The following is a 23,899-nucleotide window of genomic DNA, read 5'->3' as shown; positions in this document are numbered from 1 at the left end:
AAACACAACGCTTTCTATTTATATCCAATGCCTAGCCCAAGAGCGCATTATTTTTTAAGTATTGAAATACCACACCACACTCGCCAACGACGTGCTGACTGAAGACGTGCTCACCGTGAAGACGTGTACCGTTAAGTCACCAGTCACCGTGCGGCCTCCATTCACCGTGCATATATACAATTCTTACAGAATATTCATACAATTTTCACAAATTATTCTTTTGTCAGCAAAATAAGATAAAACTGATGAAATGAAGTAGTTTTTGTCACAAAGCATTTTGAAAAACCTAGTTTTTGCAGTCAAAATCATGTGAATTCTGTTTGATAATGAGATTTTTAAATACTCTTAGTAGAAACACCAAAAATTCACATTTTTCGTTTTAATGTTAGATTATGAAATTTTTCAAAATTTCAACAAGTTTTCACTGTGAAGAATTTTTTATTGTGTCTCACTGGAAACCCAAATGCACGGTGAATGGACCCATTTCAGTACCGTAAATTCGGGTGTAATTGATCAGTAGGGTGAATTTGATCACCGTGTCACACGATTTTATTTCTTACTAATAGTGCACCAAGCTCATCGCAACCTATAGTAAATGAACGTTGTTTGTCTTAAATAATGTCTGATGGTGTATAGTGAAGTTTTTTCTGCCATAGAATGTTTATTTCTATGAAAATAATGTAAAATTCTAGAATCAAGTTTAGTGTGAAATTGATCATCATCTATAAACTTCTAGTTCTAAACAAGGATTTGGACATGGTGTAAACCTGAAAGTTTGTGAGTATGCTAACAATATATCTCCAAAACAGATTTTACTATCAAAACTCTTACCAATTTGTTCGTTTTGTTAAAAAATTCAATTTTCTGCAGCAAAGTAGGGAAATCCTTTGGAAATTGCCTACATTTAGGCGTTTTTCGCGGTATTCTTGAAAATTAATTATTGATTATTTACATAAATAGTGTCTCGTTAAGAATTTGGCAAGTATATCTGGATTCAGGAGGCTCAAATTAAGGATGTAAAGTTGATTTCGAAACTAACAATAATAACAATAATAACAATGATAAGTGATCAATTTCACCCCGAAATGGGATTCCCCGATTTTTAATTTTAGACCAGATTTTGGCACTAACATCACATTTGTTTAAAAATTTCGGTGCATGAGCCAATGAGGTTCACCGTCGTACTTGTTTTCCTGCATTTTGTTGTATGATATTGATAACATTTTAGAAAACATACCAAGAAAACAGTGAAAAATGATCAATTTCACCCGAAATTACGGTATATATGGTTTCTATTACCGTGCATTAGTGTAAAAGGCATGAAATTATTCGATAATATTAGATATATTGTTATGTCGTGATTTAACTTCTTCATATTTAGTTTTTGAGTAAATATGGAATGGTTTGGACAATACAGTCAAACCTCCTATAACGATTTTAGTGAAAAAATAAATATTTTTCCATTTTTTTAACTTCTTATGTTTTTATTGTAAATGATGATTTGAATAAACTTAAAAATGACTGCGCACACTACCAGCAACATAGTTGCTCCATCAACAACGTTTCTTCAAGATACGAAATAAAATCATGACGAAAACTATACGCACGGTGAATGGTGCACTAGTGTGCACGGTAAATGGTGACATTGAACGGTACGAGGCGACCTTAACATGACAGCCTGCATAGAAATATACAGTTTGCTCAATTCTCCAAACAATAAGAATCTTCTAACAGAAATGGTAAATGCATCCGAAACAGTTGTGTTTATGTTGAACAATAAAACCCCTAAACCTATAGACCATAAATAACATTTTGGTTAATCCATTCCAAGTAATGACAATTTATTACAGTGTATCGATACAGTTCAACAATATAGGTGTCAAACTAGCGGATATAGTAGCAATATAAAACACCCTTTCGCCAAATTGTTTGTTATTATATACGCGCAACACACTTGCACATGTGAAAATTACTATACACAACCTTTATTCGACAGTTTGACAAATTGTCATAATGGATCGATGCACGAGTTCACTATCTGACGTTTGAGCGGTGCCGTGTTATTTACGTGACCATGGCAACGAGTGAATTCGGCACCGCTCAAACGTCAAATTAGTGAACTCGTGCATTGGTCCATTGGTGAGCGATTTTATTACACGCTCAAAAATTAACACGAAAATGCCACTATTTAAATTTCACACAAATGTTCACAAATCTTAATCCTTGCACACAACTCGTCCAATAAAATGATCCGTAACTCAAAATTTGAGTTGCCCCCACTTTCTGTTGAGATTTGTGAAAAGAAGAGAATAAATATTAATTTCTGAAAGAAATTTATTCAACTATCGTGAATCGTATTTTTGTGGGTGCACCGCAGACAGCATGCTTGTCTTTGCACTGTTTACCAACGAAAAGAAAAAATGAAAAATCATCACTGCGAGTTACTTTTTGTTCCAGTTTTGTGAAAATATATTTATTTGCGGAATAACTGGGTGAAAAAACTGGGTATTAAAATTAAGAACAGCAGGTATGTAATCAGACTTTATAAAAAACAAACATGTAACTAATTGCCTTTTCCCATGAGAATCGTGAAGCTGTGGCGATCAAATCGAGCGAAAAAGGCAACGGATTTACCGGCAAAAGGGATGTTACACACCATTCTACAAGACCGGAATAAGGATGTTTAGAATCCGATTCAGCCCACGTAATGGATCTTGATGCACCGTTGGAGTCGAAGGAACACATCTTCTAGAATTGCAGCTGCGGAATTAGTCTCAGTGGAGTGATTATTTGTTGCTTACTCAGAACAAAAAATACCGAAGTGAAACCTATAAATTTCATGGATAAACGCGAAAATTTATTATTAAACTTTGAGCAATTGTGTGGTAGCCTAAAGACTATCTTAAAAAATAAAAAAAATCTTGCATAATAATGTTAATCAATATGATTATAGTGATACTAATAATGATTGTGTTTGTTTTTTTTTTCATCATAAACAGTGAAACATGAAATACGTGTAATACAGATTCATTCTGATTGAAATGATTACCGCCTCAATAATTTACTGTCAAGAATCATTGTTATCTGTTTAACTAAATTAGACAATGAGACGGATTGAGTTTGTCTTGCACGCATTTTCTTGATTCATTGTTTTTTATTGAAATTATCCACCAAATATCACATTATGTTAGCAATATAACAGAACAGTACATCATACTGTTAATTCACTATATTGTACCGTAAATCAATACAGGTATGTTCCGTTTTTATCACGTTCCGATTTTGTCACGCTCCGATTTTGTCACGTTCCGATTTCGTCAACAAATTGTTCCGTTTTTATCAACACATAATTTATTTTTAATTTTAAAATCTTTAGAGTATAAACTAAATACGTATTTTTATGTAATTTAAATGATTTTCAATAGCCTCAGAGATGAATTTTTGACATTATGTTAATGATGTGCACCTACGATACATGGTAGGTGTCAAGCCATATACGATTTAATAAGGATTGACTCCTTCTTATCCACTAATCAATTGGAGTTTTAAAACTTAGCATGGTCTGTTGGACAAGATTAACCCAACAACAATTGGGCTTGGCTTCAACAATCGAAAGTTGCTCTGGCCACGTCCTAGCAACAACTGGAATTTGTGATTAGTTGAAATCTTAGGTACCTTATAGAGTTGCAGAAACCTCTCCTTTTTCTAATTTTTCTTTCCTATGAAAATTTGATAGACATAGGGTGTAATTACGCAAGACAATTTTGGCGGTTTTTCGACCCCTTCCTCTATGGTATGATTTTTTGTATGAAAATAAAACAAAAATTGTATGGCTCGTAAAATATCTCAAACCCCTATCTCCCCCATAATTCCTTCTTACGTAATTTATGGACTAACCCATATATGTTCAGTTCTTTTTTTATAAAGGATGCACTTGGGAATAAACTCAAGAATGTTGGAGCAATGACAAAAGACATGATCGAGCTTATTTTATTTTTAATAAGACTGTCGACCCCGTCATATTTTGGACATTATCTTCTATCTCTTAAAATCGGTAGCATTGCACAAATTATAGCAAACAGCCATTGATTAGATCCTGTTCAAGGGGTACTGGAAGGGGTCCAGCAAAACTAAGCAATCTATAGAACATTTTGGAGTCTCCATATACTTAATAAGTTTGCATCGAGGAAGAGGGTGAAGGGCTGAAATGGCTAACAATTTGAGAAACTTCTGATACTGGACGTTCCCACATCACGCACGTTACCATCCCAAATTTACTGGGATCTTGATCTTTGAGCAGACATGAAACCCCTTTCCTACATGGAGACTAAAATGTTAATTAATAAATTAATGTCTTATACCAACAGCCATACGCTTTTTCATAAGACTTTACAAAAGGGTTTCTTACCAAAAAACTGTTATTTGGTGATGCTTGTTCTAGAGTTCATACACTTTTGTGTTTTTTATGAACTTCTAAATAAATTAAAAATGGAATGGTGTTTGTACGTCACGAAATGGCTGAAGAACGGGCTAATAGGCTAATACAGGATTATTTCACTGTTGCATTGGTCTAGTGTTCCGACGTTTTTGATTGAAGGAAACGATTTGGAAAATTCTCTGGAATAACTGAAAAAACAACTGAGAACTAATCTCTCATTTTGTATGGGAGATTGCGTGCCATTTTTCAGCAGTCTACTCGATGGCAAAACAAAGCTTGACAGGACCAGAAGTGTTTAATGTTATTTTTACTTAACAAAAAACTAGAACTTTAGGTTAATTTATTGCCGTTCTAACGTAAAGCTAAAAGGTGACGATGACGCCGTTCGTGATTGGCTACTAGTGCATCCCTGCGAAGTTGGTAGTAGGTAATAACTTTAAAATAAAGATCCCCACAATCATTTTACTGATAACATTTTGGAAATTCAAAGCAGATTAAATATGCAATATTCATTTCAGTTTGCAAAACTTTCGTAACATAAGTCCACATTTAAGGCCCTATTTTATAAGTCGAGTCGACCAAAAACGACTCGACTGGAGTCACTGTCGACCAAAAATTTTGCTCGACTCGGCTCTGACACTCGAGTTTATCGGCAGTTGTCACTCTATGTGACTGGATTACTATGGGAGTCGACGGGTGACATCTGAAATATGCATGCTTACTTTGATCGACAATGATTACAGGCGAGTCACATAAATCCACTCGATTTACAAAATAGACCCCTTAATCGCCAATCGGGTGTGGCCAAAAAAGCAAAAAAAATGTACCTTGGCAGCTCTCAGTTGATAACTGCGAAAGTGTTTATAAGAACACAACAAGATAAATTAGCAGAATGATGAGGATGAACCAAGGGGTGGATCACTTCTGATGCATCTGATATTCCGAGAAAATTCGATGCATTCAAATGCATTTAAATGTACACTTCTTGCAAATTTGCGAATCATGGCTTGCTCAAACGATTGTCTTTGTCAAAGTGTCAAACTTGTCATTCCACAAACTTGCTGCCTCGACCAAAATAAGTTGAATCAAAAGCCTTATAGCGCTTTCTGATGGTCGGCCATTGGACTTCGAATACTTAGATAACGAAGTTCCAAACCTTTTCCTGGACAGTTAAGCCCGAGAACATATTGAACTAGAGGAGCGAGTGTCTAAGGTAATATGTAAAACACTTTTATTATTTTTTGTTAGACTAATTCCCCGTATTCCGTTCGATGCTTAGGTCCAGAGTCATCAGCCATGTTGTTCTGGTTTTCCATCCTGTCGGGATTACTGTAGGTACGAAATTGGACAAGGAGGATTTCTGTAACAAGATCAAGCTTAAGATAATCACCGTGATTGTGGGCTGTCTGTGTGCTCAACAAGGAAGAAAATTTGTCCAGAAGTGGAATGGTGGATTGAGTTCTCTTCGTTCAAGAGTTTTCGTTATCACGTTAAAAAGTAACACCCTTCATATACAGTGACAGTTTCAGTAATTCTCATTTTAATCGCTTCTGGCCCATTCTAGTGCCCCTGAAGTCTGGAGACCCGAAGGCTGGCCAGTATCGTCATCTGGATGATTGTACACTAATTCCAGTCAAGAATCTTTTCCACTGACAGTAGTACACGCGTGGACTTAACAAAGAAAAATGTGACAGATTCAAGGCATGGCTCGATCCGGAGAGATTACTACCAGTATAGGAAATAAAATGAATTATTTATTTGGTCAAAACAATTTCATGTTTTTGTTTTGTGCTTTCCAATTCTCCTGAATGTCAGATTTACAAGCCGATCCGCCCAATCGAATAAAGGTGTTCCGGGCAAAATGGGCCAACCCTGGCCTTAGCCTGTCACACCAGTGACACACGCAAAGGAAAAAAAAAGGTGTTCCGGTCCACATCCACTGAGTCGCATTACTGAATACGGGTTTACCAAAAAAGAGTTTCTAACTACTCCTGCTCCTGTTCCATTTCTATATGCACGCGAGACTTATAATTACAATATTTCTTAATGCAATGCCTCAATGATCCGATGAAAGTACTTGCTGGATTATCTGAAATAAAAAAATATTAGCAATGAATCATCATAATAAAGAACAAACATTTTGAAACATATACCACAAACAAATACGCGTTGCTATAGAAGGCTACGTTGATAAGGTGGTGTTGCTAACACCAATGCTAAGTTGATGCGAATGTCGAAAAAATGCATTTGATGCAATTAAATGTACATTTGATGCACATCGAACAAGTGATCCACCCCTTGGGATGAACAGTGGAAAAAGAAGTTGTTTCTTGTATATTTCTTAAAAAAAAACAATGATCAACTTAACCCACTTCCTTGTAGTTATTTTTACAAATATGACGCACGTTTTGATAAAAAGGACATTTATGTGATTAGCGTTCTAATATTGTATATTGTAGGGGCCCAGATAGCCGTAGCGGTAAACGTGCAGCTATTCAGCATGACCATGCTGAGGGTCGTGGGTTCGAATCTCGCTGGTCGAGGATCTTTTCATAAAAAAGGAAATTTTCTCGATTCCCAGGGCATAGAGTATCATCGTACTTGCCACATGATATACACATGCAAAAATGGTCATTGGCAAAGAAAGCTCTCAGTTAATAACTGTGGAAGTGCTCATAAGAACACTAATCTGAGAAGCAGGCTTTGTCCCAGTTGGGACGTAATGCCAGAAAGAAAAAGAGATTTTATATTACATTTATTGAAGTTATAACCAAGAAAACTAAAACTATTAATGATTTATTACAAAATTATATTGATTGATAGGGGTCGTCAATCAACTTTCATTACAAACCTATAGGAATAAACAATTTAAATGCTCCTCACAGCTCCTAAACATCCATACTGTGCATTTATATGATGAAAATGTGTATTATTCTGACAAAACTGCAATTTTATTTCCAAATTTGTAAAATATGTTGTCTAAGAAAATTATTCCGTTTTTGTCACGGTTCCGTTTTTATAGTAAAAGCATTAGCCGTAGAAGGCTAATGTCGCGACTGTTCGTGTGACCAACATCTAGTTTGCCACGCTCTGACAGCTTGAGTACCGAGTCTATAAGTGTCAAATCAATTTTTTCGACCAAAATAAAACATTCTCTACAACATGGCACCAAACAAACAATCAAAAACCTTAACAGTAAGTAATAATAAAATAATTCTATTTTATGATAACGGCGCCACTAGCGTTCTACTACTTATATTTCTATTGTTTTTATCAACTGAAAATTGCCGATCGAGTTGATAAAAACGGAACATACCTGTAATTACTCAAACATTATTTATTTTAATTACGATTTTATGATTTTACTGTTTCTAAACTGTTTGCCTTACAATTAATTTGTCAAAAAATGGATAATATATCTACCATTTGGCGAACTGTGAACGACAAATTTTGTTCGAGAAAATCGTCGTTTTGAAATGGTTACATAACTTAACCGCCTATTTCCCACATTGTTATATTCTCATTTACCGTTCGCCAAACTGTCAAAACCGTTTCTGTGATTGTTGCTTTATTGTTATTACTCATGGTTCACGATATTGTTCAGATATGGGTTCAAATTGTTGTGAACAATATGAGAAACAGTACAAGTATGGTTCATAATTATGCGGGAGTTGCAAACATAATTTTTGATTAATTATTTGTTGTATATCACTAGTTTTAGATTTTTCCCTGAATTATGATATAATTGCACGCTACGTAGTGCTATTCTAGTACGCTTAAAATTATTTGGAAAAGTTATAGAATTTTTTGAAGTGCAAATTTTTCTTAAATGCACGGTGAATGATAGCATGACGGTAACTTTTTCGCAAAACTTCACATCAATTTGTCGTTTTACAAGTTCCAGACAAGTGATGAAATTCGTAGTAGATTAAGGATATTTTTAAGAGACTTCTAAGATATATTTGTTAATTTGAAGTAAGGGTAACGGGCTTATACCCTTTAGTCCAAATTCAAATACAAAACGGTGAATTGCAAAGTAGATGTAATGTTTAGTTATTCGGTAGTTATAGATTATGTGTTGATACTTGAAAATTACTGATATTTGATCCTTCTGAAAATTACTCGAATAACACCTTTTTTTCACGAAAAGTTAATAGACACAACTTTTTGCTTAATTTTTTGCTATTTTTGCGGTATTCTTTTACAAATGCAATGCATGTAATTTCACAATGGTAAAACAAAACTTAAAAGCCAAGGCAAAATTGCTTTGTGGTGAGGCAATGCTTGTGCAATGTTCGAACGGGTTGTTTCAAATCTGATGAAAAGAGGGTTTATTAAGGGTACCTACTGGCACACTCAAGTGGGCTGGCCACAGAGTATGGATGCCTGAGAAAAGATGTTGGAACTCTTTGAAGCTCGATTGGGAGCGCTAATAATTGCTGAAATTTCGGGGAATATAGACGAAGATGGTGCTCTGGAATGTGTACGGTGTGAAATTGTATTTTGAATGTCTGAAGCAAAAGAAAAATAAAATACAAATTTCAATGGTTTCCAAAAGTTTTGACAAAAACACATTCATATTATTGCCAAAATCGGGGTGCCTAAAATGGAGCACACCAAAACCGGAATCTCACCGTACTTAACCATTGAATTTCACTAGAGTATCTTTTGAAAAATATGCATATTTTGATTTCAATTGTAAACAGTTGAGGTCGAAATGCACAACGCATATCTGCCAGAGAATTCAAACTCTAGTAAAATTCAATATAACCGTAATAAGATCGATTTTCTTCTAGTTAAATATTACGATTTTGTTAAAGTCGAATTTCTGGAATTATGACCCTTTTAGAGAACCATTGTGTGACGCCTCTGAAGTACACAAAAACTATGCAAAAAAGCTTCATCTCTATGCTGGCAACAAGAAGAGCACCGTATACGGTGGATATATCGTGCCGGTCGTGTGCCGAAGTGCCAGCAAACGTTGCATTTTTCCAGGATCTGAACCCCCCCCCCCCCACCCCCCCCCCCCCAACTGCCAACGCATAGCTCAGGATAGTCGTTTGTTTCCATTCTGTGAGCGGGGTGTCGGTTTTGCAATATTGGGGCATCGTGTGAAGGCAATGCCAATGCAAATGATGTTGGCAGCAGTGCGAACGACTGAACAGAGCAGCCCCCCAAATAAGATTAGTTAGCATAACAGCTTTGGACAACAATAATATCAGCGAGACTTCGGAGCGGATGAAAAATGGATCCGTGTGTTGAGCATGGTGTTCAGAGAACAGAACAGGACGGGTATCACTATCCGGAAGGGGTTTCGGGGGAATTTGTTGTAGTGGTGCTTCAAGTGCCGAGTGCCGGTAAACTGAACTTGATTACCGTTTGTGGAGCGGCTCTTGGGCACGGCGGCGGCGGTGGCTCCGTTGGACTTTTCAGTGGTTTGAAGTTGTTCTGTGGTATGAATTGAATTTTCAATTTAAAATGCCATCACTTGTTGAGCGAAGTGAAATGGACTGAAGAGAAAAACAAATTTATATTGAGGGATGTGCAGCAACGATTTGTGTTTAAAATTGTTGAGAAAAACATTGTTAATTTATCAGTTTGAAGCAAATTAATTTGCTGGCCAATGCATTTAAAATGCAAATAAGCAGCGATGAGAGTATATATGTTTGAAAAGCAAAACTTTTTGAACACAAAGTATTTGAAGCTTATAATGTTACAAAAAAATGGTGTCAAAAGAATTGATGTTTCATACGCCTATGAATAATGAATGATGATAGGAACTCCACCACATGCTCCATACAGGAGATCATTACGATATTGCAAAATAGTCTGGATCTGTATTAGTTCAAACACGTTTTGTTCTTCGTATCCAAAGCTCTGCAACATCAACGAAACCCTATTTCAGAGTGAATAAATGGAGACGCATGGTTGATCATTTTTGTTGTCTATCAGGAAATTGATACGTGATGTTGCGTTCTACCGAATAAGCTATTTTTGCCATCTCGAGAAATGTCGATAATCACATTAGTTCCAGGGTACTGCACAAATAATCTGTTTTCATTCGCTTGAACAGTTTAGAAAATTAATCCAGTAAAACGAGAGGTCAGGTTATCGAGGAATGCCAATTGTTTTTATTACATAATAAAATATCGTTTTCACGAGATCAAACGTCCGGAAATTTCTCACAGTTAGAATGGTTTACACTTGAAAAGAAAATTCTTCACGCTAGTTATTGAATTATTCGGATTTTCATCGTTGCAACATTCTAAAGAACTTGACTACCCTCCTTCGTAAATCTAATATCCAATAAATTACTTCCCCCACTCCCGCTGATTGATTTAGAAGAGAAACTTCAAAGCATCCATCCCATCTAATGTCCGTTGCCTACACATATTGTACCCATATAAATAGACACTAACTGAAGTGGAAGCTGTGTGCCTATCGCAAACCGTATTGTTAACTTGGTCGTGCTGCTTCGCTTGTTTATTAAATTAAAATGCGAACATTTTAATATCGTCCCCTCTGTTAGGCACCCTCATCATGCATCTCAACCATTCGGCCAGGATCCTCGTTAGCCTTCCTTACTCAGTAGGGTGTGGCTAATACTTTGAAAACTCTCGAAATCAAAAGTATGCTCTTCTGGATTCAAATGAAAAAATAAAATAGATGTCTTTAAAGGGCGAACACGAAATTATTGCGACACCGAAAATGTCGCCAATTTTCTAACAATGTTTAGAATCAAACCAAAATTTTAGGGTAGTTTTATACATATATTTACTTCAAAAATCAAAAGAAAAGATAATCGATGGAGCCTTGAGTGTAAAATTGAAGGCATTTTCGCTTGATGCCCTCCATCAGAATCTTTACAGTGTCATCCGGTATCAGTTTCTGAGTATTTTTTTTCCATTTTCTTAACATGTCCTTCTCGTCTTTGACTGTCTTCTTGCTCTTCCGAAGTTCCTGCTTCATTATTGCCCAGTACTGCTCCACCGGGCGCAGCTCCGGACAGTTTGGCGGATTCATGTCCTTTGGAACAAAATGGACAGCATTGGCCTCACACCACTCCAGCACACTTTTAGAATAGTGGCATGATGTCAAATCTAGCCAAAATAGCGGAACTTCGTCGTGCTGCTGCAAGAACGGCAAAAGGCGCTTCTCAATGCACTCAGATGTGTAGATATCGCCAATTACTGTACACTTTGTCACGAAAAGCGCACTCCTCAGTCCTCAAGAGCAGATGGCTTGCCAAATGAGATATTTGGAGGCGAACTTCGACATTTTCTTCTTCTTAAATTTGTCGGCCACATCGAGCTTGCTCTTGCCGGTGAAAAACTCCAACCCCGGAATTTGCTTAAAATCGGCTTTTATATACGTTTCGTCGTCCATTACACAGTAGCCATATTTTGTCAGCATCTTCTCGTAGAGCTTCCGTGCCCGAGTTTTAGCCGTCGATTGTTGCCGCTCATCGCGGTTTGGGAAGTTCTGCACCTTGTATGTATGTAGCCCAGCTGTCTTCTTTGCATTCTGGACGTAGCTCTGCCACATGTCGATCTTTTTAGCCAAATCACGGCTTGAGACGTTGGGATTTACTTTAATCATCCGCTTCACCCTTTCCTCCGTCTTTTTGTTCTCCGGTCCCGGTTTTCATCCAGCTCCTTTGCCGTGGTCCAACGTCAACCGCTCCTGGAACCACTTCAACACTCTGGAGACGGTTGAATGGTGAATGTTCAACATGTTTATCAACTGCCGATGCGACAGGTCAGGCAATTCCAGGTGTTTGGAAAAAATTTGTTCCCTCGACTCGCGTTGGTTCACCTCCATTTTCGTTGAATGGAAAAAACACGACTTCGAGTTTGACAGTATGTAAACAATACACATCAATGAGAAAGTGTGCAGTTTAATGGTAAACACGGAACTCTGACCGAAGAAGCGTTAAAAATTTACAATGAATTTATTAGCGAATAGAAACATAAAAACGAAAATTTGAAATTTGTAGCTTACTCAACCTAAACGTTGCCTAAGACTAAGAGGGAAAAAATTTGAGGTGCAAAGGTTACTGAAAAATTCTAAGTAGAGAAAGTAAACATGTAAGAACATAAACAAAACAATAAATAATTACAGCTAAAGCCTACACTAACAAACACTATAGCGTTTGGATTGCTTTCGGAATCGGTGACAACAGTTGATAAGAATCGAATTTTCTCCAAACGAATATAAAAATATTTGAAATCAATTGAGTATACATGATATTATGGTCCTGTATGGAAAATTTAGATCATACTTCTTTTAACTTATAGGTTCAGACAAAATTGATGTTAGACAAACATTCGAAAAAACTTTTTATGAAGAAAATTGTGCTAAAAGATTTAATATTGGTTGAAAAACAAGAAAATTACGTTATCTTCAATGGGGATCAATGAATGAATATGTAAATTCTCCTCCAAGCCGCTTGTGGCACGTTTAAATCTAAATATTTTTGGTCCAAACTTTAAGTATTTTCTCATTGAGTGATTTAAGTTCAGTAGAGTCACATAAGCCGCACCCTAGTATTAAGTTGTTCCTCAACAAGGGTGGTGGTCCCGTAAGGGTGATCTCATTATCATCTGTCTCCATTTTCCTGCATATTATTTCTCTCCTACGCCGCGCCGTCCCAGTTGGGATCCTAATCATATCTTTTTATAACATTTTGCACCACCGCAGCAGTTGGTACCCGTTTTTCCATTCTACACACGCCTCTCTACACTAGGCACTAAAAATTTAGGGTATGCGATATGCATTTTTGATACGAAACGATACACGTGTATCAAATGATTTTAGGAGACAGCTAAGTTAAGGAACCTTAAAGAATGAGAAATAAGCATTAAAAAAAACTTGTGAAATGTATAATTGGACCCAAAAAATTTTATGGGCATTCCAAAAAAGTTTTTAGAGGCTTCCAAAAGATTCATAAGAGGTCCCAAAGTTTTCCCTATAACTTACAAGGTTTACAAAGATTTCATGTTCTTAACGTCCAACGCTCCGTCATTGTAATCATCGTCATCATCGAAACTTCCAAAGTAGTTTTTCTGTTCAAAACTGAAAACTATTCGATGAAAATGTGTTCACTGTGTATCAGTTGGAGAATAGAATACAGTGAACACATTTTCCTGTAAATTTTCTTTATTTTGAACGAAAAAACTGCTTTTGAAAATTCCGAAATCAATGACGGATCCTACCCCCTTAAGGATTCTTGTACGCTTTTCTACCACTAGTGCCCCCTTGGAAACCTCAGACAATGCCTTTTGAACTATTGGTGAATTCCTGAAAACACTGTGATGACTTTTGAGACTAATGGGAAACTTGAAATCCCAAAAATCCTCTTAGAGGCTCCTAGAAGTCTTGGTAACTCAGGGCTGTAAAACTATCCGAAATCTCATGAAAAGCTTCAGAAACAGTTGGAAACCCATATGCAATCACTAGAAAACTTCTTGGAAACCTCTGGTAGCTTCTGTGAACACTTTTAGAACACCAGGGGTGACCGGAGGGGTGCGGACTCAAACATTTTGGACTTTCAATTTGTACACATTTTTTTCCACCAGTGCTAACCGTTTTTTGTTTGCTTGTCTCGCAGGAAACCATTTTCAAGGTGCACACTTAAAATATTTCACACAAAGCTTTTACAGTTTGATGCAGGCAATAAGTTCAATGAATCAGCTGAATCGAATAGTTTCTGACCGTATTTTAGTTTTGAATATATTTTACAAAAAATCTGAAAAAAAAACATACGCATCAATAAGACCAAGTAGAACGTTCCTTCAAAAACTTTAATAGTTGATAGTTTTTGTATCACATAAAATGTATACCATTTTTTAAGCGTGACGAAGTAATGACCACACAGATACTGCTGGCAGTCGATTGGTAATCTCTGGTAACCACTTAGACACCTCTGACATACTCCTTGCTCTGGGAAGCCCCACAAAACTCTGGAACACCCTCAGGCTTTTACTAGAAGTCTCTAGGAACTTCTTAAAACTTCTGAAAATCCTTTAAAAATTCCTTAATACATTTTTTAGAATTTTTGATTTTTATTTTAATATCAGGTTTCAGTTGGAGAATTTTCTAGTTATCATAAAATACGTTGATATTGTGTCGATACTCAAAAATAGATCTTGCACGGAATCTGTCAAAGGATTTTGTCTTTAACTTCCGTTCCACATAATTCTGCCAACCATCAAACCAGAAAAACTATAAGTTACTCAAAATAAATCTGTAAAGCAATAATGGACGAGTGATTTGTCAAGAAATATATCTAGTGTTCCTCCAGAAATTGTTTTATTTTTATTTTTTGGTTTTATTCCGTTAAGCCAAATACCGTTATGCTGTATGTCGTTAAGCCGAAGGCCACTTAATCGTTGCACAGTGGTCCAGGAATCAGTTTTACGTGGAAAGATACATTTTGAGCTTTGGAATGAAACATTAGACAAAAACGGTCTTATACAAAGTTGTTTGTATTAGTTAAGCCCTTTGTTTGGTGTTATTGAAAATTAGGGTGGACCACATTTTCATAGAAATTGTGTAACTAACTTTCTTATTTGTAGAAATTATATTATACATGCTTCAGCAAAGTTATAGACCATTCAATTTCAAGCAACTTTGCCAAAAAAGTTTTTTTGTATCTCTTAAATTTAGAGCTTTTTTCCTGCAGTGACATAGGGTGGTCCAAACAAAACTGGTTTTCTGGCTCTAGAGTTTTCAATTCAAATTTCTCATCAAAGAAATCTATAAAACACTTTTATAGCTTTAAATAATGCGTAATTTGGTGAGTGAAGAAACTCGCTATCTCCTTCCGTTAAGGAGTAATTGTTTTTTTTCTCTCAAAAACATGCCTACTTTGATTGTAAATATCTCTGATTGGGGCAAACATAAAAAATATCTTTTGACGGCATTCAAAAGACAAAATAACATTGTATATAATATCAAAAAATTACAGATGTGTTATATTTGTAACTCTAATAAAATGTCTTGAAAAACAAAGGATTTTAAGCAGAAAAATGTTAATAACTTTTGAACTAAAATAGATATCAACAATCTTTTTGCATGAAAATTTGCGTTTTGTTAAGTTCTTAAAGTCGTTCATAGACCGCTTTGACAAGAAATCTAAAATAAGAAAGATAGGGCTCTAAAACTGTTTTGAATATTTTCATAGTAAGTATTTCTTTATTATTTTGCATTTTGAGCATGAAAATGAAATTTTAGACAAAAATGATCTTCTACAAAATTGTTTCTAAAAATGTAAGCTTTCATACTGTGTCATTTGAATCTAGGGTGGTCCAAAATATCACACAAATAATATAATCAACTTTTTTATTTGCCAAAATACTGGTATATACTCTTAGACAAAGCGGTAGAACATGAAATTTTGATCAACTTTGCCGAAAAGAGTTTTTCTGTAGCTCAAAATTTGACCAATCTAGAGCATTTTGGCGCAGGGTGGTCCAACAAAAATAAGTTTTTCAACTTTAGTTTTTTAATATATTTTCTCGTCAAAGTCGTCTATGAACGACTATTAAAACTTAACGAAACGCAAATTTTCATGCAAAAAGATTGTTGATATATATTTCAGTTGAAAAGTTGTTAAATTTTTTGTGATAAAAAATATTTGACTTTCAAGACGTTTTAATAGGGTTACAAAAATCACACATCTGTAATTTTTTGATATTATATACAATTTCATTTTGTCTTTTGAACGCTGTCAAAAAATATTTTTTATATTTGCCCCAATCAGAGATATTCACAATCAAAGTAGGCATGTTTTTGAAAGAAAAACAACAATAACTCCTTAACGGAAGGAGATAGCGAGTTTCTTCACTCACCAAATTACGCATTTTTAAAGCTCTAAAAGTGTTTCATAGACTACTTTGATGAGAAATTTGAATTGAAAACTCTAGAGCCAGAAAACCAGTTTTTTTCGGACCACCCTTTGTCACCGTAGGAAATAAGCTCAAATAAGTCAATTTAAGAGATACAAAAAAACTTTTTTGGCAAAGTTGCTTGAAATTGAATGGTCTACAGCTTTGCTGAAGCATGTATAATATAATTTCTACAAATAAGAAAGTTAGTTACACAATTTCTATGAAAATGTGATCCACCCTTATTTTCAATAAAACCAAACAAAGGGCTCAACTAATACAAACGACTTTGTAGAAGACCGTTTTTGTCTAATGTTTTATTCCAAAGCTCAAAATGCATCTTTCCGCGTAAAACTGATTCCTGGACCATAGTGCGTTGGCCATTATGCTGAATGCCGTTAGGCCGAAAAGTTTGTAAAAGGATTATTGGCCGAAAGGGTCATTAGGCTGAAAATAATTGAAAGCTCTAATGGATTTTAAGGCCGAATAGGTTGTTGAGTGTTTCTTCATAGTTATCTGCATTACATTGAAGCCCACGACAGCGTTTGTTTAAAAAAAAGAGAAAACACTGAATAAACCTTAATTCATCAAATGTTATTTCGAACTACCAACCCTTTAGGCCTAACAACCTATTCGGCCTAACGACATTCAGCCAAACGGCCTGCTACGTTTTTCTGCAGACGTTTTAGAAATTGATCCATAAATAATAACAGCAATGTTTTATCCTTTTTTATTTATTTTTTTTTTTCAGAGAGTCATCATCAGCTCATCCTGATTTGTTTCACAGGAGCTCTTTTCAGAAATCTCCAAGGAAACCTTCCACGAATTCCTTCAAAAAGTTTAAATTGATATTTCCAAAAAAAAAAAAAAAAATCTTTAGGAGCTTGCATTAAAAAATAATGCAAATTTTTTCTTCAAAAATGTAAGGAAATTACTTCATAGATCTCTTTTTCTTTTTGTCACATATTGATTAATATCTACAGAAAATTTTGATATTGTTCCTGTTAGTTTTTTAGATTCTACATTGAACAACGACACGAATTTCCTTTAAAACTAATTCAAAGATTATTTACTTCCTTACCCCAGAAAGTTGCGATGATCCACATCAGAAATATATAACTCATGCGGGAATCTCGGGATCTAAACTGAAATCCTAGAATCCACACTGCAAACCCAGGATTTTCCTTGAAAACAAGGATCTATGTTCCAATCCCAGGATCCACGCTGAAATCTCCAAAATGGAATAACATGGTCTACACACGAATCCCAAGGCCTAAACTGGAATCTTTTCCAGCTTCTTGGAGGAAGATTTTCAGCTTCCTGGATGAGGCTTTTCCAGCTTCTCGGAGAAACCTATTCCAGCTCACAGAAGGAAACCTTTCCAATTTCCTGGAGGAAGCATCTGCTGCTTCCAGTTTACAGAAAGAAGCCTGCGAATCTTCCGTGAAGAAGCTTTGCCGGCTTCGTGGTGGAAGCTTCACCAGCTTTCTGGTGGAAGTTTCTCCAGCTTCCAGGAGGAAGCTTTTCCAGCCTCTAGTAGAGAGCTTATCTAATCCAGATGGAAGCTTTTTCAGCTTCCAGGAGGAAGCTATTTCAGCTTCCAAGAGAAAGCTATTTCATCTACCTGAAGGAAGTTTTTCCAGCTTCCAGGAGGAAGCGTTTTCAGCTTCAACGATGAAGCTTTTTTAGATTTCCGAAGAAAGCTCTTTCAGCTTTCAGGAAGAAGCTATTTCGATTTCCTGGAGAAAGCTTTGCGTGCTTCCTGGAGAAAGCTTTTTTAGCTTCTTGGGGTTTTCCAGTTTCCTGGAAAAGCTTTTCGGGCTTCCTGGACGAAGCTTTTCCAGCTTTCTGGAGGAAACTTTTCCAGCTCCTTTAAGGAAGCCAAGAGGAAGCTTTTCCCGCATCCTGGAGAAAACTTTTCCAGCTTCCAGGAGGAAACTTTTCTAGCACCCAGAAGAAAGCTTTTCCAACTTCCATGTGAAAGCTTTTCTAGCTTCAGAAAGAAGCTTCTTCAGCTTCCAGGAGGAAGCTATTTCAGTTTCTAGTAAGAAGCTTGTTAGCTTCCAGGAGGAAGCTTTTTCAGGTTCCAGAAGGAAGCTATTTTTGCTTCTAGGAGGAAACTTTTTGAGCTTCTAGGAGGAAGCTTTCTTAGTCAGTAGTGTTTGATCCTTTGGTCGCGTTGCTTACTCTTGCGAGGGCGAACGATGGACATTTGTTCGGCATACAATTCATTTATCGAATAATATCGCGAATCCGGTCAGGCGTGAATATATCAAGGATCGAATCAAGATGATTCCCAGATCCTTACCTTATCCCACTAACCCAATATCCTTTCCATGACAACCATGGAGATGCCGAAGATTCTTCGGTCTCTAAAACCAATGGTTGTCCAACTAACATTCCTTCTCTTCCCCGATGACCGTAAGGACGTGGCCGGTGCCGTAATTGACTTCTAAACTTTGTGCGCATTGAAGAATGGTAAGCTAATCCCAAGCCCCATTCACTTAATCCCTGTGCAACTTCGATTGCTCTGGTCAATCATGGAGTAGCAACTACGAATTGTACGGTCATTTATGCCCATGCTCATTGATGTGGGACAAAATTTAGATTCTCACTCCAGTCCTATTTTTGGATTGCATTTAGGTTCCATAACAACTGTGCAAAATTTCAGCGTGATCGGAGAAACTATATTTTAGCGCCAGCCGTTCAAAGTTTGTATGGGATTTACTATGGGAAAACTTCCTTTTACAAAGAAAAATCGCCGGAAGTCGCCCATTGTCCTCTATAAAAATTCTGAAGACAGTCCTCGATAGGTATTTCTACGATGAAGAACATTGCCGAAGACCGCGAAACAATCCGACACTTGTGAAAAAAGTTATTCAATGAAAACCTATTGGCAAGGCGACGTTGATTAACACGTAAAGGAATAACAATAATAACAAAATCGGGCACAATTTCCGAATAGTCTATGCTTAATAACTTTTTTCACAAGCATCGGATTGCTTTGCGGTCTTTGGCAGTGTTGTTCATCGTAGAAATACCTATCGAGGACTGTCTTCAGAATTTGTATAGAGGACAATGGGCGACCTCTGGCGATTTTTCTTTGTAAAAGGAAGTTTTCCCATAGTAAATCCCATACAAACTTTGAACGGCTGGCGCTAAAATATAGTTTCTTCGATCGAGCTGAAATTTGGCACAGTTGTTATGGGACCTAAATGCAATCCAAAAAATGGACTGGAGCGAGAATATAAATTTTGAATATAACCGTGTCCCATGCTAATGCTCATGCTCTAGGAGGAAGCTTTCTTAGCTTTTAGGTGTTTGGATTCGATTCCCGGTTGGTCCGGGATCTTTTCGTAATAAAAATTTCCTTGACTTCCTTGGGCATAGAGTATCATCGCACCTGCCACACGATATACGATACGAATACGAAAATGGCAACTTTGGCAAAGAAATCTCTCAGTTAATTACTGTGAAAGTGATCATTGAACACTAAGCTAAGTAGCAGGCTCTGTCCCAGTAAAGACATAATGCCAAGAAGAAGAAGAAGAAGAAGAAGAAGAAGAAGAAGAAAGAGAAGAGGAAGCTTTTCTAGCTTCCATGAGGAAGTTTTTGCAGTTTTCTTGAGAAGTCTTTTCCAGCTTCCTGAATGAAGCTTTGTCAGCTTCCTGGAGGAATATTTTCTAGCCTCTTGGAGGAAGCTTTTTCAGCTTCCAGTTTTTCTGTCTTAAGCTCTTTCACAATTTTCCAAATATACCATCCATCAAATTTGTCTAGAAAAAATCTGTATTTATAAAAGTAATTGATCTCAAAATAGATCACTGGGCGTTATTGGGATAAGTTACTAATTCAGTGACTTCCGCAGGAATTCATGTTATATTTTTTAAGCATCCGACAAATATTTCAAATATGAACTTTTTTTATAAATATTCATAATTCTAGTAGATATTTCTGAAATATTCTATGATTTCTTGAGAAAATTCATGTAGAAATCACTAAATGAACTTTTGCTGGACTTTTTGAGAGTATGCTCAAAAAATCCCAAGAGAAGTTTCTGAACATCTTACTTTTAGTATTTTGAAGAAGTTTCGAAATTAATCCTTGGGGCATCTTTAGAGGAACTCAATTGACCTGCTAGAAGTACAGTGATTTTGAAAACATTCGTTTTTGGCTACAATTTTTTTACGATTTCGGCAACACATAGAAAAAGATTATTAAGTGCTGAAATCTAACATCTTGGCATGGAACAAGATGACAGTACATCAAAATGAAACTGTATGGTGTATATTGCAAGAAAAAAAAATAATTTAGAGCAGAACTTATGTTGTTCTAAGTGATGGATGTCTTGGTACAAATATAATTGTTGCTGCACAGTTAAACATGCTTCATAAATTGATGAAATGGGATTGAAAGTACAAGATAAAGCATATCAAGAGTTTCTAATGAATCTATGACCAAAGGTCTAAATGACAAAAGGTCGAAAGACAAAAGGTCGAAAAGACAAAAAGTCGAAGAATAGAAAAGAAAAAGTCGAAGAATAGAAAAGAAAATATTTATTCAAAGAAGGGAAAAAATCCCGCCAAGCCAATCATTTTCGACTTTCTCGTCTTTCAACCTTTTGTCCTTTCGACCTTTTATTCATAAACCGTTTCTAATGTTAGTTATATTGTGATGCAATTGTTGTTATTCTTTTGGGAATTCTTCAAGCTTTTGAAGAGGTGTGCAAGGTTCAACAAATTTGACGGACTGAAAATATTTTCCGTACTTCTGTTAAAATTGATTACCTTAACAGTGAATGGTTCCTGTTAGGTACTTCTAAAGCAACTTCAGCAATAATTTTCAGCTAAACAACACAGGGAATCATTTTGAACGCTACTCTTGAAGGAAATTTAATTCTTATAATAATTTCTTAAAACATTGCTTAAATTTTTGAGGTTTCCCCCTCGGTATTAGTTTAACCTGGGCAAATAATTATCAAGGTCTTATCTAGGAAATTATTAGCGATTCGTTTACCGAGTTTGATTTTTTAATTGGAGGTGAGACGTTTCGCATAATGTACGTTTTGGCATAAAGAAAATTCTATGCCTTCATTGAAATGATACCTGTTCTTATACGAAACTGGTTTATGCAAAACTTCTTTATGCGAAATGGATCACTTCCTTTTAAATTTAAGTGTGGAGTTCCACTTATCTGTCACGTGAAGTACCCAAGCAATTGAATAGCACTATAATTTACCGTGAAAGATGCTCATGTGCATTTTCTACACCAATTGTAATAGACGCGATGATTTTTTGTTTATTTAAGAGGTTACAGTGATAAAAAGTAAACTAAGTAAAGATACCAAAATTGGCCACATAAAATTAACGCCTTGTTTCCCAAATCAGGATGGCCCTGTACACAAATTACTGTAGGTGTTGTTGGTATTAATGCTGAATGGATTCATGAAGATAACTCCATACGAACTCTAAAAAACGTTCTCAGAGGATTCTTTTGACTGATACTCGGATGTAATCTAGGAAACATTTCTTGGAGAATCTCGGGAGAAATTCTTCGGGAAAAGGATTAATCAGTCCTTCGATTAAATGACATATCCTGAGAATATAATATTCATGAATATACATGTCTACACACTCTTGAGGAAAACAAGGAAGTATCCCTGTGATAATTCCTAGAAAATTTTGAGTATGTTTCCTGAAAAAATTAATTGGAATAACGCTGAAAAATTTATAAAAAGCCGGAGAAATCCATGAGAGCAATTCCACCGAACATGACGATTTTTTTTAAATTTGATTTTTGTATGTTTTAAATCGCCTGAAAATTTGCATACAGATTCTTTATGACCAAAAATACCATTTTACACCTTCAGACCGCCATTTTGAACCTCGCCTTATATTTGAGAAGGGCGTATCGGAAAATGCATAGCAAATCTTACAAAACTGTAACTCGAAAACGGTTTGTCCGATCGATTTGAGATCTTCTACAAAGTTGTAGGTATTGCTAAGGAGTATATGGAAAGAAATATGCACGGTAAAAAAAGTTACATTTTTTTTTTTATTTCAAAAACAAAATTTTAAAATCGATTTTCTCCATAAACGCAGTTACGATTTTTTTTTAATTTTTGGGTATGTTTTAGGGGACAACTAATGTGATTTATTGCACAATGTTTCAAAATGGAAGAATTATGGACAAAAAAGTTATGATTTTTAAAAAAATTACAGATTTTGAAAAAAAAAGTCGGAATAGAGGAAAACAATAATTTTTGATGTGATTATTTGAAAGTACAGAAAAATTGCAATCGAGAAGTACTTAAGTAAATTTTTTCTAGGTTGCATCAATTTCGAGATATACTCATATTTATATAAAATTTACAAATAAAAAAAGTAAAATAGGCCCTTTTCAAGCATATTACGTGTTTCTCCATTTCAGAAATATTTTATTTTGATTGAGTGAATCGTAGCTGAATTGTTTATTGTTTGATCAAAACCTATATAAGGTACAGTGGGGGAAGTGTATCAGTGGGGTAAGTGGATCATTTTTCATTATTAAGCATAAATCATTGAATATTTTGAATGTTTTCGCACCATCGCTTCGTTTTAGGTTATATTCTTACACCCACACTGATACTATTGCAAAACTGCTACTACACATACACTAACACAAGCAAACTTGTTAGCTGCAAAAATTAATTAATTTTAAAATTGTTTTCCATCAATCAAAAATTTATTGTATCTCTGTCTATAATCGAAAACTATTACTTTTTTCGACACATGGTGAACATTTCAGTTCTAATTGAATGAATCACAATGAGAAATATGTGACTTTTATGAATAAATACAGATATATTATACATGGTACACTTACCCCTTCTTTTTACTGGGGTGGGGTAAGTGGATCAAGTATTATTATCATTTATTGGCCGACTGCTTACAAAAATTTTAATAAGTTTTAATATCCGCAAATATTGTTTTCCTTTAACTTTTTTCATTCCCAGCTTGAATTTGTCAAATTGACCATAGAAAATTTGAATTAATCCACCTAAAAGTTTGTTTGACCTTTCTGGTTTAAAAAATTAAATAAAAAAATAAAAATTTCTAATATCACGAAATTTTTCGTGGTTTATCTAGGATGAGTTGAAAAAGTGCAATATATTCTAATTTTCCAATTGAAATCATATAATCGTACCTTATTTGACTATATAAATTGTTCTAGACAGTTGATACAAATATATTCATAGATAGAATAGAAGGATTTCAGTTCGTTATTCAAAAGTAAATGTAACTTATATTTTTAAACTACGAGTATTCTTCGAAAACATCGTTAGGAAAAATCCTACAATACTTTTGTATAACTTATGTCTATAAATTGATGAATTTTCGCCAAATTATTCTAGTTACAATGTTTTTTTTTGTTCGAATTAGTGTGAATTAATGTATACACATTTTAAATTATATTTTGATTAAATAAAGATACTTTTTTATTTTAAAGTTTAAAATAGTAACACTACAAGCACTAGCAATAACAAGAACGAGAGTAATATCATTCTTGCTAAACTTAATTACACCGCATTTGTTTG

At 35.3% G+C, this 23,899-nt stretch overlaps 1 protein-coding gene and 1 long non-coding RNA gene across 10 annotated transcripts in view; one reads left to right on the top strand and one right to left on the bottom strand.

Moving 5' to 3' along the window:
* The window catches only part of LOC5564358 (serine/threonine-protein kinase 32A), a 573,562-nt gene that overhangs the window by 48,750 nt on the left and 500,913 nt on the right, over window positions 1-23,899 (bottom strand). The gene's annotated exons all lie outside the window — the stretch shown is intronic.
* On the top strand, window positions 5,410-6,206 carry LOC110674117. The gene is made up of 3 exons (XR_002498683.1): window positions 5,410-5,651; window positions 5,718-5,935; window positions 6,003-6,206. It is a non-coding gene; the product is annotated as an uncharacterized LOC110674117 (long non-coding RNA).

This window comes from Aedes aegypti, chromosome 1 (assembly GCF_002204515.2).
Source record: "Aedes aegypti strain LVP_AGWG chromosome 1, AaegL5.0 Primary Assembly, whole genome shotgun sequence".
In the NCBI taxonomy this organism is placed as follows: domain Eukaryota; kingdom Metazoa; phylum Arthropoda; class Insecta; order Diptera; family Culicidae; genus Aedes; species Aedes aegypti.
This window is presented reverse-complemented; position numbering and strand designations above follow the sequence as displayed.